We start from the raw sequence: 13,812 nt of genomic DNA, 5'->3' as shown, positions 1-13,812 counted from the left end.
TCTCCTTAGCATGTGCCAATCCTACCCTCTCTCTCCCCATCCGACAAGCTAGATTGGACAAACTATCCTCTATGGTCATGCCACATGGAGTGTCTCCTCAATGATTGTGACCTTTGGGATTTTGTTATAGTCCCTATACCCAAACCTACCATGTATGCTCATGATGGTGTGACCATGGATTTGGCCACTTTATGGGAACGGCTAAATGCCAAAGCCCGCTTCTCTCGTTCTAAGTTGTGCTGATTCTGTGCTCATGCATGTTCAATGTATCTGCACCGTTGTACAGATTTGGAGGAGATTGGCATCTCTCTCTCAGCTCCAAACATTTGGATATTGCTTATCTCTTGAATTGAAGCTACAACAACTCTCTGTTGCAAATTTCCCTATGATGAGGAATCACATCCACAAGATGGAGGAGATTCGGGATGAGCTTTCATTCTTTGATATAGACATTTCTTTGGAGGACCTAGCTATGACACTTCTCTCACATCTTCCGTCACCAACATATGATGTGTTCTACGCCAATCTTCTCAGTTTTCACAGCCAAGAGACTAGGACCTAGCTATGACACTTCTCTCACATCTTCCGTCACCAACATATGATGTGTTCTACGCCAATCTTCTCAGTTTTCACAGCCAAGAGACTCTCACTTGGGAGGAGCTAGCTCCATTGGTGCTTAAGCAAGATGTGCATCACAGTGAGACAATTTCTTGCAAAGCCCGTGCACATGGCCATGCTTATGCATTTTTATCTACAAGTACAAGACAAGCCAAGTAGAAGAAAGGGAAGAGAAAGAAGTTGGAGTCATCTTAAAAGGTAGAGCCCAAGTGGAAGCACACAAGCGAAAGCAAAAGCAAAGCAAGAACTATGGTAAATAGAGCAAGAGAGCAAGGCAAACAGACACCGTATGTGGAAACTCCAATAGTCACAATGTGTGACCAACCTTTCCTTGTTCAAATGTCACTAAAAGAATAAAGAATGAAGTAATAGTAATGGCTGCCTGCCACTTGCAATGTACAAGTGTGCAGATATTATCAATGTAATGAATACACAAACGGTTAGGCAGTGGGCGCCCGCCACCTATAGTGTACAAGTGTGCGGGTATTATCAATGTAATGAATACACAGGCAGTTAGGCACAAGCGCCTTTACCCCCCAACAACCTCCCACTTAAAGGTAAATGTGTCCCTAGTGAGGAGAGAACAAGAAAAAAGTGACAAACTACAAATGTACATAAAGTATATCAAGATGAGAAATAGGCATCATCTCATCCTATGCCCATCATCTTCCTAAAGAACTCTATCCTCTTGTCTTCTCTTCTTCTCCTCTCCAAATGGCTCCTCCGTGCACTTCTACAAATGATAAGTTACATGGACCTGACTATATTACATGGAGTGCTATGATGAAAGCATGGTTTGTGCACAAGCAAATTTGGTACATTGTATGTGAAGCTATTCCTCGATCTCAGCATCATTTTCCTCTCCCCGACAATTTTGATGAGGACAACCATGAGGAAGCTGTGCTTACGTGGGATTTGAACAATGCACGTGCGTATTCTACACTGCTTCAGTGTATTTCTACAAAATTTCTACCCATGCATGCTGTGACCCTTTATGGACAGCTTCAGCAGATGAAGTTTAAGTCCAAGGATACCAAAAAATATAGTTGAAGCTTCAGATGTTGTACGAGGCACCTTCCCCCATGCGCGTTGTGACCCTTGATGGACAGCTTCAACAAATGAAGTTTAAGTCCAAGGACACCTTTCAATCATTTTTGCTCCGTGTTACACAAGTACATGACCAGCTTCGGCACATGCGGTCTGCCCTTCCAAAGGCACATCTTGTGGGTGCGATACTCTACAAGCTCCCTCCGAAAGAAGTTTGGAGTGGCGAATGCTTTGAGGGCGCAGACATCCTCTACACCTGTAAGCTTTACACATGTGTCCTCAATGTTTCATGAGTATGAGACATCTTTGCATTAACAAGGAAGGCTCTCATCTCATTATGGCGGATCCAATGAGGCCTTTACAGCTTCAGAGAGGGGTGATAGAAAGAAGTCGTCGAAGGCGAAGTGTTATCACTGTGGTAAGAAGGGCCACTTGCTCAAGGATTGCAAGGAGTTAGCAACCTCACGGAAAAATAACGAGAAGAAGAAGAAGCGGGATGCGGACTACTCCGACGCATCATCCTCTTCCTCAAACTTCAACTCCGATCCTCCAGCCAAGGAGAAGTCCATAGCACAAGGAGTCTACTTCTTCAAATCGTGAAAAGGGCTTGTTTGCCTCTTCCTCAGCTGCTTTCTAGTCCAAGTGACGTGGTCATCCCTCACAACTCTTCGGTGCCAAAGAGGGAGTGTGAGAGGATGGTGAGATGGGATAGCTGTGCCTCATCTATATAGGTTTACAAGTGCACACGTTCCAAAGAGGGACGTCCCTGACATATCGACTAAAGACGAGCAAGTTCAAATCCTGGAGCTGGGATTGACATCCAATTCATGATGATTGTTTTCTTCGACAGAGAGCAAGCTTGGCTCCTAGTCTTCAGCTCACATGAGGGGACACTTTGGTGATCTTGGCCAAAGGCAGGGAATCCATGGTCACATATGTTTAGAAGCATTTTTGACAGGATAGTCTTGTATCCTACTGTGAGACATTGTTGACAGATACGGAGATCTATTATGACTCTTCTCTATTTTCAATACCTAGTACGATTGACATTGACCTAAAGTCCTCTCCGAGGCACCTTGGTGATGGCTTGATCGCCCATTACTTGGATATTCATGGTTCTACTCCAGTGGTTCTTTGTTGTATATGATTATCATTGTATCATTGTGTTGTATTAGATCACCCATGATCTGAGAGAGAGTATTAGCAATCTACTCAGCTCATGTGTGAGTCTGGGCTATGCCTAATATTACTAGGTAATTTAGGCATTTTATAATGGTCATATGAGTGATTATTTAGGCATTATTGCAAGCCGACTAGCATTAAATGTTGACCGACAAACTACCATATCTATGAGCCTCAATCTGAGTGTTACCAGTCATGTGTGTCTTGTGTCGTCATCTCCTATCTGTGAGCCTCAATCTGAGTCAGATGAGGACATTAGGAGCTCTGACATTGTATTTGTCAATCATTTTATGTTTTTTGGACGCTTTAGATGGAGGGCACATTAGTCCATTTCTTTTTGTACACTTTTTGCTATTTTTATGCAAGGTTAAGAGAGGTCATTTGCAAGGGCTGTGTGGAGGACTACACACAAACCTACAAGCATGCTATGTAAAGAGAAAACGCAATAAAAAAGATCATGGTTGAGGTGAAGACATTTGTGGGCAGCAATGCCATGAGAGACTCCCATACTACCTTTGTATAATGTTAGCCAATCACAACTAGTGCTCTCCAATACAAAGCTCAAGCCTTATGATGGCATTTCATACACCTTGTTGGAAAAATGTTTGCCAATCACAACTAGTGCCCTCCCAAACAAAACTCAAGCCTAATGATGGCATTTCATACACCTTGTTGGAAAAATGAAGTTGATTGTAATCGTGAAAATCGAGAGCATTCCCTTACTCTTCTATGTCCACTTGAATTAAGATATAGAAAAAGAGAACTTCTTGGGACACTTACGTAAGCATTAGATAAAGTGCAATGCAATTGCACCAAAAAGCATATTTACTTGACATCTTCATGAACCAAAGTGATCACTACCTTTACTTCAAGGGGACTAATTGAAGGGAAAATTCAAAAGATAAATATAATGCCCAAACCCACCTCCTCTTATTTTGAGTAGCACAAGGGTAAAAACTTGCTTAAATAGTTACTTGATATGCTAATGAAACAAGTATAATCAATTAGTGAGTCAAAACCAACGATGAAGAAAGCTAGCCGAGCAAGAACCCCTTCCATAGAAAAATCTGATCAAGCAGAAGCCCACCAAAGGGCAAAGGAAACGGAGAGGCCTCGATGGATTACTCCTAAAGACTCCAATCAGGGATCGTTGAGTTGGGCCTCAAACTCAACTATGAAACAATAGCAAGAAACTATCAAAGGCACCATACACTGCATAGAAACACCACGGACCAAGGGCCAAGCGATAGGGCATGGTGGTTCGATAATGAAGAAAAGGAGTAGCCGCATAAAAGAAAGGCCCAAAGTAGACTGGAAACCATGAAGCAACTCCTCACAATCTTAGGAAGCCCGCTCTAAAACATAAACGGCCAAGAAATCCACAACATCACCAATAGCATTCCCCTCTAAAAGGGATGGGAAGTGTAACAGAACCACCAGAGGAGATGGTGGGGGATGGAATGGAACCTGTGGGATAAATGGTGCAACAATCGGGAACGTGTGCAGCATTAAAAAACCACCTCGGAGGGCCTTGCACAATGGAAGGGGAAGGGAGCATAGATAGCCCCCTCTCCTGCCAACATGTAACAAAAGGGGCTCCTGTAGAAGAATACCCAACAAAGACAGCCAGCTTGGTAAAGACAACAAGGGCCCTGAGTCGAGAAAGGCCATGAATTGAGAGGAGAGAGAAGCCCAAGTCTAAATCAAGTAGGGCCTCAAAAATGGACCTCAATTGATGGTCAGACAATAGAGACAAGGTGCCAACAGCACTAATTAGCACCGAAGAAATGTCACCAGCAATGACGATACCCTCTAACGGACAAAGAACCCATAACAAGTCACCTCGGGGAGTCACAAGACTCGATGCACCACTACCAAAGAGCCAAGACTGGTCAACAAACAAGACAAGCGTGAAAGGCTCCCCCATCTCACAAATGTATAGAAATACAAATGTGGGGGTAATAGCGGGTGACAAAGTAGAGGTAGATAAAGGCTTCGATGTAGATCCACCCTTCACTCTTGGACAAAGTTGAGGCCATATCCTCCAACACTTCTCCTCGGGGTGCGAGGTTTGCCCACAATGAGGACACCTGGGCTATCCTCTACGCCTCCCACAAAAGTTGTATCAAAGATGAAAGATGACTCCAACTTCTTCCTCTTCCCTTTCTTCTACTTGTCTTGTCCTATACTTGTAGATATAGTCGCATATGCATGGCAATGTGCACAAGCTCTGCAAGAATCTCTCACTATAATGTGTATCTTGCTCAAGCACCAATAGGACTAGCTCCTCCCGAGTAAGAGTCTCTCGGCTACGAGAAGTGACAAAACTCGTGTAGAAAACATCATATGTTTGGTGACGGAAGATGTGAGAGAAGTGTCACAAGTAGATCCTCTAAAGAAATGTCTATGCCAACATATGAAAGCTCATCCCAAATCTCCTCCATCCTATGGATGTGACCCCTCATCGTAGGAGAATTTGCAACAAAAAGCTGTCAGAGCTTCAACTCAAGAGATAATCGATGCCCAAATGTCTAGATCCAAAAGAGAGATGTCAACCTCCTCCAAATCTCCACACAAATAAGAGGTGTCATCAAGTTAATCGGGGCACGTCAGGCCACGATACAAAAGAAGGCTGAATGGGGAAAGATAGATGGGGAGTATCCGATACCGAAGGGAACACACAATGCTGGGTAGAGAAATGGAGCAATAAATGCAAAGGAAAACAAGTCTTCAGTTTTGTAATCATAGCCAATCCAGGGGCTGGCAATGTACCAAGAGTACCCGAAAATGGCATACCTACAATAAACGCAAAATCTGCCCTGCTGCTGGCCTAAAAATGAGACCACCCAACACCAAAAAGAAGTCACCCTGCACAAAAGGCAGAGATACAGGGATTGCCTAAACAAAAACGCGGGTAATGCAGGGCCAGGTTTTGCAACACATGTCAGGGGCTGCTTGCAAAAAACACAAGTCTATTTTGGTGTTGCCTAGCCTATTTGATGCCGCTCGGGTGCAATAATGGTGCCGCCCAGCCTGATAGAGGCCACCCAAGAGCAGAGCGCAAATCTGCCCTAGTAAACGCATCCTTCAAAAAAGGGCTGAAACAGGCAGCCCTGCCCTGTTGACTCCAAGGACGAGGTCTACAACACGTGGGGTGATGCTTGGAAGTTTTGTCGCATGCGACGACATAACAAGGGTTTGCGGGGAGAAACACAAAGTGAGCTTCGTAAACACTGAGAAGAGAAGAGAAGAGAGAAGAAACTCTGATGAATGGAATGATGAAGATCTAAATCATGGAGTGAATGCAATACAAGGGAACAAGGGTGTCATAGCACAGGCAAGATGATGAAAACAACCACAAACCACGAACCGCAATGTCCTCTTGAAGGGGTGTGAGGGTAGTGCAAAGGCTGGAGAGAAGAGGTGACGGACTGAATGAATCAATCGTAAAGAATGAGTGACAAAGGCATCCTATAAATAGGCAAGAGACTATCCAATTTTGGGTGTCCCCCCCACGGAACGGAAGAAACGCCCAAAATTAGGGAACGGGAACGAAGGGAACGGCACACGCACACACGCACACACACACACACACGCATATATAGAGAGAGAGAGAATCAACACTTAAGTCTTAGAAGCTAGAGAGAGATATCATATCAACCATAATTCGTGAAATTATAGATTCTTGCTCAACCTAGAATACCCCGAGAGAGGCGCCAGGCAAGCGAGAGAGGTGAGAGTCGGGAGGTGGGCCTCCTGGCAGTCGGGCCAGGTAGTCGAGAGAGGTACGAGGCAGGTTAGGCAAGCGAGAGAGACAGGAGAGGCTGGAGTCGCGGGCCAACTCGCGCGAGGCGGCAGAGGACAAGATCGACGCAATTTTTTTTAAATGCCCCGTGCTGGAACGGCCATTCCAAATAGGGACCGGCCTGAAATGGCCGGGAACGGGCTGGAATGTTCCGCAAATGTTTCCTGGGCTCGGACCTCCCGGAACGCGTTAATCTGTTCCTAAGTGCCGAAATGGGCGTCCCCTGTTTCTATGCGGAAAGCACCCAGAAGTGGCCTCTCGAACTTGAGTGGAAGAGGGTGGGGAAGAAGGAGGCTCAGAATGAGCTAAGGGTGGGGAACAATCACAGGCTCTCAGGAGAGTGGACTGTGGAGGAGATGTGGGTCGTGGAAGCCATTGTACTCAAAAGTGGGTAGGGGAAATCTCCGCGCACTGGGATGGTCTCCAGGAGGGCTTATCACCTCATAAGGTCTTAGAGCTTTCGTGTGCTCGAATGGACTTAGTGTGCGTCGGTTGCGGCTTATTGCCTTAAGCATAATACTCCAATAGCCGATGCAGAATGATCTATGTGGCCCAGAAAGGAAAGGTGGTACAGGAAGTGCCAGGTGGGAGACGCATATACTCCGAGGGGGTGGGAGGTAAAGGTCGAAATCGGCAAGCATCAATGGAATGACCGTTCTTGCCGCAGTAGCAACACCCAGTAGACTAGTCATCTATTGGGAAAGAAGGCATGGGTACCAGTGTGCCTTGCACAATGTGTGCCAAAAGGGATATGAGAGCACTAGAAGGACTGATGGTGAGCTACCTGAGCTGCTAGCTGCAGGAGGGTGTTGCCAACAATATGAGGGTGCTGCTAACAATATGAGATCAACCGCCAGGTGCATAAAGTGTTGCTAATTGTCAGGGAACAGCCACTAGGTGCAAGGAGGGCCCGCCAGCTGCCAAGGAGGAGCCGCCAGCTACCGTCAATGGTGGGCAGAGCCAAAACGCAGGGCAGACTAATGGACAGAGGGTGGAAGGTTGTTGCTAGCTGTTGTCACTCGCTTGGCTGAAACACAGGCTGAGAAGGAAGGTGAAGGTGTTGACAGTGGCCGGGAAAGCCAAACGCAGCAAAGGGTAGGTGCTGGAATGCTGCTAGGTGCAGCAAAAGAGCTGCCGGCAATAAAGGCAGCAAAGGGGAGGTGGAGGCGGCAACAGCAACCCTGAACGCAAGTTGGAAAACAACAAACGCACGAGGGAGCAGCCGCCAATTAGGGTGTTGATGCAACAGAAGAAGAAGAGAAGTGGATGCCGAACCTGCCACCGGTCTTTGCCTTCACTAGAGTGGAGGATCTTTGCCACTCTTTGAGCAAATCCAACTCTAATACCATGTCAAGAGACGACGTACCAACGAGACAATAGGGTTTGCAGGAAGAAACACAAAGTGAGCTCGGTAAATACTAAGAAGAGAAGAGAGAAGAAACTCTAATGAATGGAATGATGAAGATCTGAATCATGGAGTGAATGTGATACAAGGGAACAAGGGTGTTATAGCACAAGGAAGATGAAGAAGACAGCCATGAACCATGAACCGCAATGTCCTCTTGAAGGGGTGTGAGGGTAGTGGAGAGCCTGGAGAGAAAAAGTGACGGACTGAATGAATTAGCCATAAAGAATGAGTGATAGAGGCAGCCCATAAATAGGCAAGAGACTATCTAGGGTGGCACCTGGAGGGAGGGCGTCAACTGTCTAGGGGTGGCCCCACACTGCAAGCCCTCAGTCCCTTTTTGGGGTTGTCCACTATGAAACCCTGAACACAAAACACGGAACGCAAAACTGTCAACGAAAGGTTTCCCAACATGGCTCTGATACCATGTGAGAGTGCACAGCAAAAAGAGAGAATGCAAGAGAGAGAACAAACAATGTGACTGCAATGGATGAAGGTACAAGGCTGCAATGGTCAACCCCAACATGCAACTCTACATGCTAGTGTGGGTGCCAGACGATAGCAAGGGGATGAGAGAATGAGGAGGGCTAGTTGATCACAAAGGATCAACGATGGATAATGGATAATGAAAGTGGAACAATACGATGTCTATGTATGGGCGAAAAAGAGAAAAATCCCTAAATATAGTAAAACCCCTTAAAAATAGCCAAAAGTGCACAAAAAGAAATGCACTAATGGGCCCTCCATTTAAAGTGTCTAAAACACATAAAAGGACAAACAAATACAATGTTAGAGCTCCTAATGTCTTTATTTGACTCGGACTGAAGCTCACAAACAAGAGATGACCACACAAGACACACGAGTGCTAACATCTTTTTGGCCCGTTACACATTCAAACTTGTAAACGCCCCGAACAACGTAGTATGCTTAACAATTATGATATTCGCTTGTTTTCGAGATTTAATATAAAAGAGAATGAACACTTAAAGCTGAAAATGAAAATTACTCACAAAATTACAGCCATGAAAATGTGAAAGTAATGGAGACAAGATTGAGGGTTGAAGATGGGCAACCCCCCCCCGAAGGAATGCATTTCTGCTCAACCCAAGTCCCTTAGGGAAGAGCTCAGTTACAATCAACCTGAGAGTGAGAAGAAGTAATTCTCACTCTCACAAGATCATGCAAAGATATACAAACACACATGCATTATCTATTATGCAATGATAAGAACTGATTTCTTTACAGTATGAGAGAAGAAAAAGGGAAATTCAGCCTTTCTCCATCGTTGATCAGCAGTACATGGATAGGGCTTGCTTCTTGTAGCTAAAATGGAAGAAAGAGCTCGAGGAGGAGGTGTTGTAATGAATTTACAGGCTTGCTGTCCTGTAAAACAACAGTGATAGAAGAGGGAATATGGAGGAATTTGATAATGGAGAAGTGGGGGATGATGATGGGGATGGATGGGGCCAGTTTCTAGCTATCTGTGGGTGTTGTACATGAGTTTACAACAAAGAAAAATGATGATGAATGAAGAAAAACGAGCTCTTATTTATAGGAGAGGGGAGAGCTAGTACAAAAGGGGAAAGTGGAGTAGCACAAGACAAGTGCCCAGCCACATGTCATGAGATGTGACAAGTGGTGGGACACTTGGAAACTTGTGTGACAAGTGTCTTGACACTTGTCTCTTCTCTATGGCCTTCCTTCTTGGGTTGAATACTGTCAAGAATAGAAACAACCAAATTTAGTAAGCATAGTCAGAGTACAGAACTTACTATTTTTAGAATGACATCCCTATTTTTTAGGACTAGCATTTTTAGGCTAATTCGAGGCTCCTAAATTTTAGGGACCTCCTAAAATTTAGGGATCTCCTAAAATTTAGGGACCCCCCCAATATGGGTGTCATATGAAAGCTTTTTCCGTGTACATCGCAAAAATGGTATCCGAATCTTCATGTGACTTTCCTATGCAAAGAAATGTGCATTTCAAGCTTTCAGCCCACACATGCACATTATACAAGCATTTCATGATCATCCCATCTTGTTGATTGTAACTGTTTGTTCTGGTGGATCTAGCCCACACTTCAAGGCATCAATCCTTTCTGTGTGCGAGTCTAACCCTGATATGCGTGAGTTCTAGTCACAGGCGCCCAATCGGGTCATATAGGTGGAAGTGTGAACTATCTTTTCTCTAACCCCCCGCGTGGGTCCACCATAACCTGTGACCACTCATCAGTGGCCAGCTCCAATGCACTTTTCTTTATATCTAATTAGTGCAAAGGAAATAAATTTAATAAATCATTATATAGACAAATTAATGAAAAAGGATACAAATTCTGTTTCTATAGAGTTGTGACAAAACTTCACTTCTTTCATACTCCTTCCTCTTTCATACTCCTTCCTCTTCTCTTCTCCCTCAACTCAGCCCTTATAAAAGGACACTCCCCCTCCCCCCATCTCACCACACAAATCAGCCTCCATCTTCATCAATCTCCCTCTCTTGAGCTCAGCTTTCAAGCCACTGTCTTCTTCCAATCACCTACTCTCTCTCCCTCTCCCTTTCCCTCGCCCTCTCTTCCTCCTATCCCTATCCCTATCCCTCTCCCTCTCCCTATCCCTTTCTCACCTTCTCTTCCTCTCCTCTCCCTCTTCCTCTCTATCTCTCTCCCTCTCTCTCACTTTCAAGTTTCATTCATACGTAAATCCCTCTTCCACTCCCTCTCCTCCTTTCTTCTCATTCTTCTCCACAATGCCTAGGCCTCTTCATGATGCATCTTTAAGTTGCACATTTTATGTGTAGGCTGATTTTATTTATTTTTAGATGTATTTTTTTAATGAACGTATGAAACAACGTATTTTATTCTTAAAAATTTGTGTGTATGTTCCATATCGTACATATTCGCATAATGAGCATGTCGTACTGAACGTATGAAACCACCCTACGTCACACTTAGGTGGTTGGCTTGAAGGCCAAATCAAACGTATTCTCATACTTTCAACATTTTATTGCCATGATTGAAAACTCTAGTGCCTGCAAATTGGAAACTCTCCGCACTGACAGAGAAGGGGAGAACATGTCAACGAAATTTGCAACATTTCTTTTTTCAAGGGGCATTATTCATTGGTGCACAATGCCTTATACACCGCAACAGAATGGTCTTCTTGAGCGCAAGAATAGATCTCTTATGAAGATGGCTAGATGTATGCTTAAAGGACAAGTCTTTGCCAAATAAGTTTTGGTTGGATACGATTCATACAGGTTGCTACATGCTGAATCGTTCATCTACTTGGCCATTAAAGATTGTCTCAAAAGAGAGAAGTTGTAGGACAAAGCGATTAATGATGGCAAAAATCAGCCAATTGTTGGCCCCAAAGATGTGTTTGATCCACTTATGCCATTTTTCAGATCATTGCCAAAGATTGTTGAGCATGCACTTGCTCAATCTCATGCGTCATCGCAGAAAATTCAGCAACCTGCCCACGTTGATTTTCAACCTGATTTTCCCTCCATTGAGGTAGAAAACCATGATGATGTAGAGATCCCACAGAGGGCTGCCTTTCAGAGAGCAAAGATAGTCCCTAGATGGCTCTTAGAAACCTTATTAGACAGCAAACAGGCTGCCCCTCTTCCTGGATGTACTAAAGCATCTTCTCGTCAATGATCAAGAAACTTTACAAATTGTGCTTTACTAGGCATTGCTTGTGGTGAAGAGCCCCTTTGTGTACAAGATGTTTTGGAGGACACACATTGGTTGGATGCTATGTGGTCACAGTTGCAAAACATTGAAGATAGTAGTACTTGGGAGTTATGTGACTTGCCTAAAGACAAGCATGTAGTGACCGGGAGGCACAAAGATTGAGACAGTCGGTGTTCGTTACGTGTGGAGAGATAGAGAGAGCAGAGTAGAGAGAGTGCACAATTTCAGGGTACAATAATGAGTGTACCACTTTTGGTTTTTAGATAGATATATATATATGTGTAAGTACAAGTGCTAAGGGTGTGTTCACACCCGACTACATTAAAAGGCACGAGGGCCTTTATTCCCAACAACCTCCCACCTAAAGGCAATGTGCCTTAAGAGGAGAAAAGAATCAGCTAAGTCTAAGTATGTACAAAGCTGAAATACATATATCTATCCAATTCCCATCATCTATCGGCAATGAGCAAACCTCTCTGCTGGAAGACCCTTCGTGAGAAGTTCTACAGGATTATCATCTGTATGCTCATTGCCGATAATCCTGTAGAACTTCACCTGTATGTGCTTCGTCTTTGCATAGAAGCCAACTACATCTCTAATGAAGTGGTACTTCACCTGTATGTGCTTCGTCTTTGCATAAAAGAGGGGATTCCATACCAGCATGATAGCACTCTGACTATCACAATGGAGAACAGGTAACTCTGTGATGCTAAGCTCTCCTACCAAACGTGAAAGCCATAAAGCCTCCTTGCATGCCTCAGTGGCAACCACCTACTCTGCCTATGTAGTAGACAATGCAACACACTTTTGTAGCTTGGAGATCCAAGAGAATGCTCCTCTTGTGAAAGTAAACACATACCCAAAATTGGACTTTCCGCAATCCCCATGACCAGCATAGTCTGCATCCGTAAAGTAAACCACATATGCCTTCTGCTTTCCAAAACAAATGCACAGCTCCTTTGTGCCTTTAAGGTATCTCGTAATACCATTCACTGCATCTCGATGCTTTTTGCCACGGTTTGACATGTATCTGCTAACCACTCCCACTGCAAAGGCAATGTCAAGACGTGTAGCAACCGTAGTATACATCAAACTGCCAACAGCTGAAGCATATGGTATCTTGGCCATTTCAACCTTCTCATCATCAAATATAGGGTTGTTCTCTGCACTAAGTTTCACATATGGAGGCAATGTTTTCCCCCCCTCCATATTGAAAAGCTGCAAAACCTTGGAGATATAATCCTATTGAGATAGATAGAGTAATCCTTTTGACCTATCTCTGAGTATTTGCATGCCAAGGATGTGATTTGCATCACCAAAATCCTTCATGTCAAAGCTACCATGAAGACTTTGCTTCAGTGAGTCCAAGAAATGAGTATCCCTGCCAACAATCAACACGTCATCAACATCCAAAACCAAGATAATCAAGTTGTCATCTGCTGCCTTCTTGGTGTACAACCCATGATCCACTTGACTTTTATGAAAACCTTGAGACTGCATAAATGTATCAAACTTATGATACCATTCTCTTGGTGCTTGTTTCAGCCAATATAAACTCCTTTTGAGTTTACATACCATCTTCTCGTTCAATTTTTCCACAAACCGTTCAGGCTGCTGCATATATATGTCTTCATACAGACCACCATGTAAGAATGCAATCTTTACATCGATCTGTATGAGCTTCATATCTTCAGTTGTCACGAGAACGTGAAAATTTGATGCGTTGCTTATATTTAATTGACATTTGGTTAAAGGATTAATCAAATGTGCAATTAAAAGATGCACATGTGAGGTGCAAGCTACTTTTTCACAGTTGAAGGTCAAAGGACCTTGTGAAAAAGATGAGTGTCAAAGGCAAAAAGTTATAACAAGTTACACTTGTTAGATTCTAGGTGAATTTTGGTGTTAGTTTGCCCCTAGGACCATTAATTGGCCATTAAGAGTCAGTGGTAACACTAGGGACTAGGTATTAATTAATGGATTAATGCTTGTCCAAGGGTCAGTTAATGCATGGGACCACTTTGGGTTGCAAATGGCCTAGCCAATTAATTTTTGGATGGG

The 13,812-nt window shown here is 44.0% G+C and overlaps 1 protein-coding gene across 3 annotated transcripts in view; it reads right to left on the bottom strand.

Annotated features, from left to right (window-relative positions):
- Positions 1 to 13,812, bottom strand: part of STRS1 (DEA(D/H)-box RNA helicase family protein) — a 105,146-nt gene that overhangs the window by 45,017 nt on the left and 46,317 nt on the right. The window lies entirely within an intron of this gene.

Source organism: Lygodium microphyllum, chromosome 7, assembly GCF_053477565.2.
Source record: "Lygodium microphyllum isolate KBCC chromosome 7, Lygodium_microphyllum_v1.1.10, whole genome shotgun sequence".
NCBI classification, from domain to species: Eukaryota; Viridiplantae; Streptophyta; class Polypodiopsida; order Schizaeales; family Lygodiaceae; genus Lygodium; species Lygodium microphyllum.
Note: the sequence above shows the minus strand (reverse complement) of the source record. Positions and strands in the feature narration are given on the sequence as shown.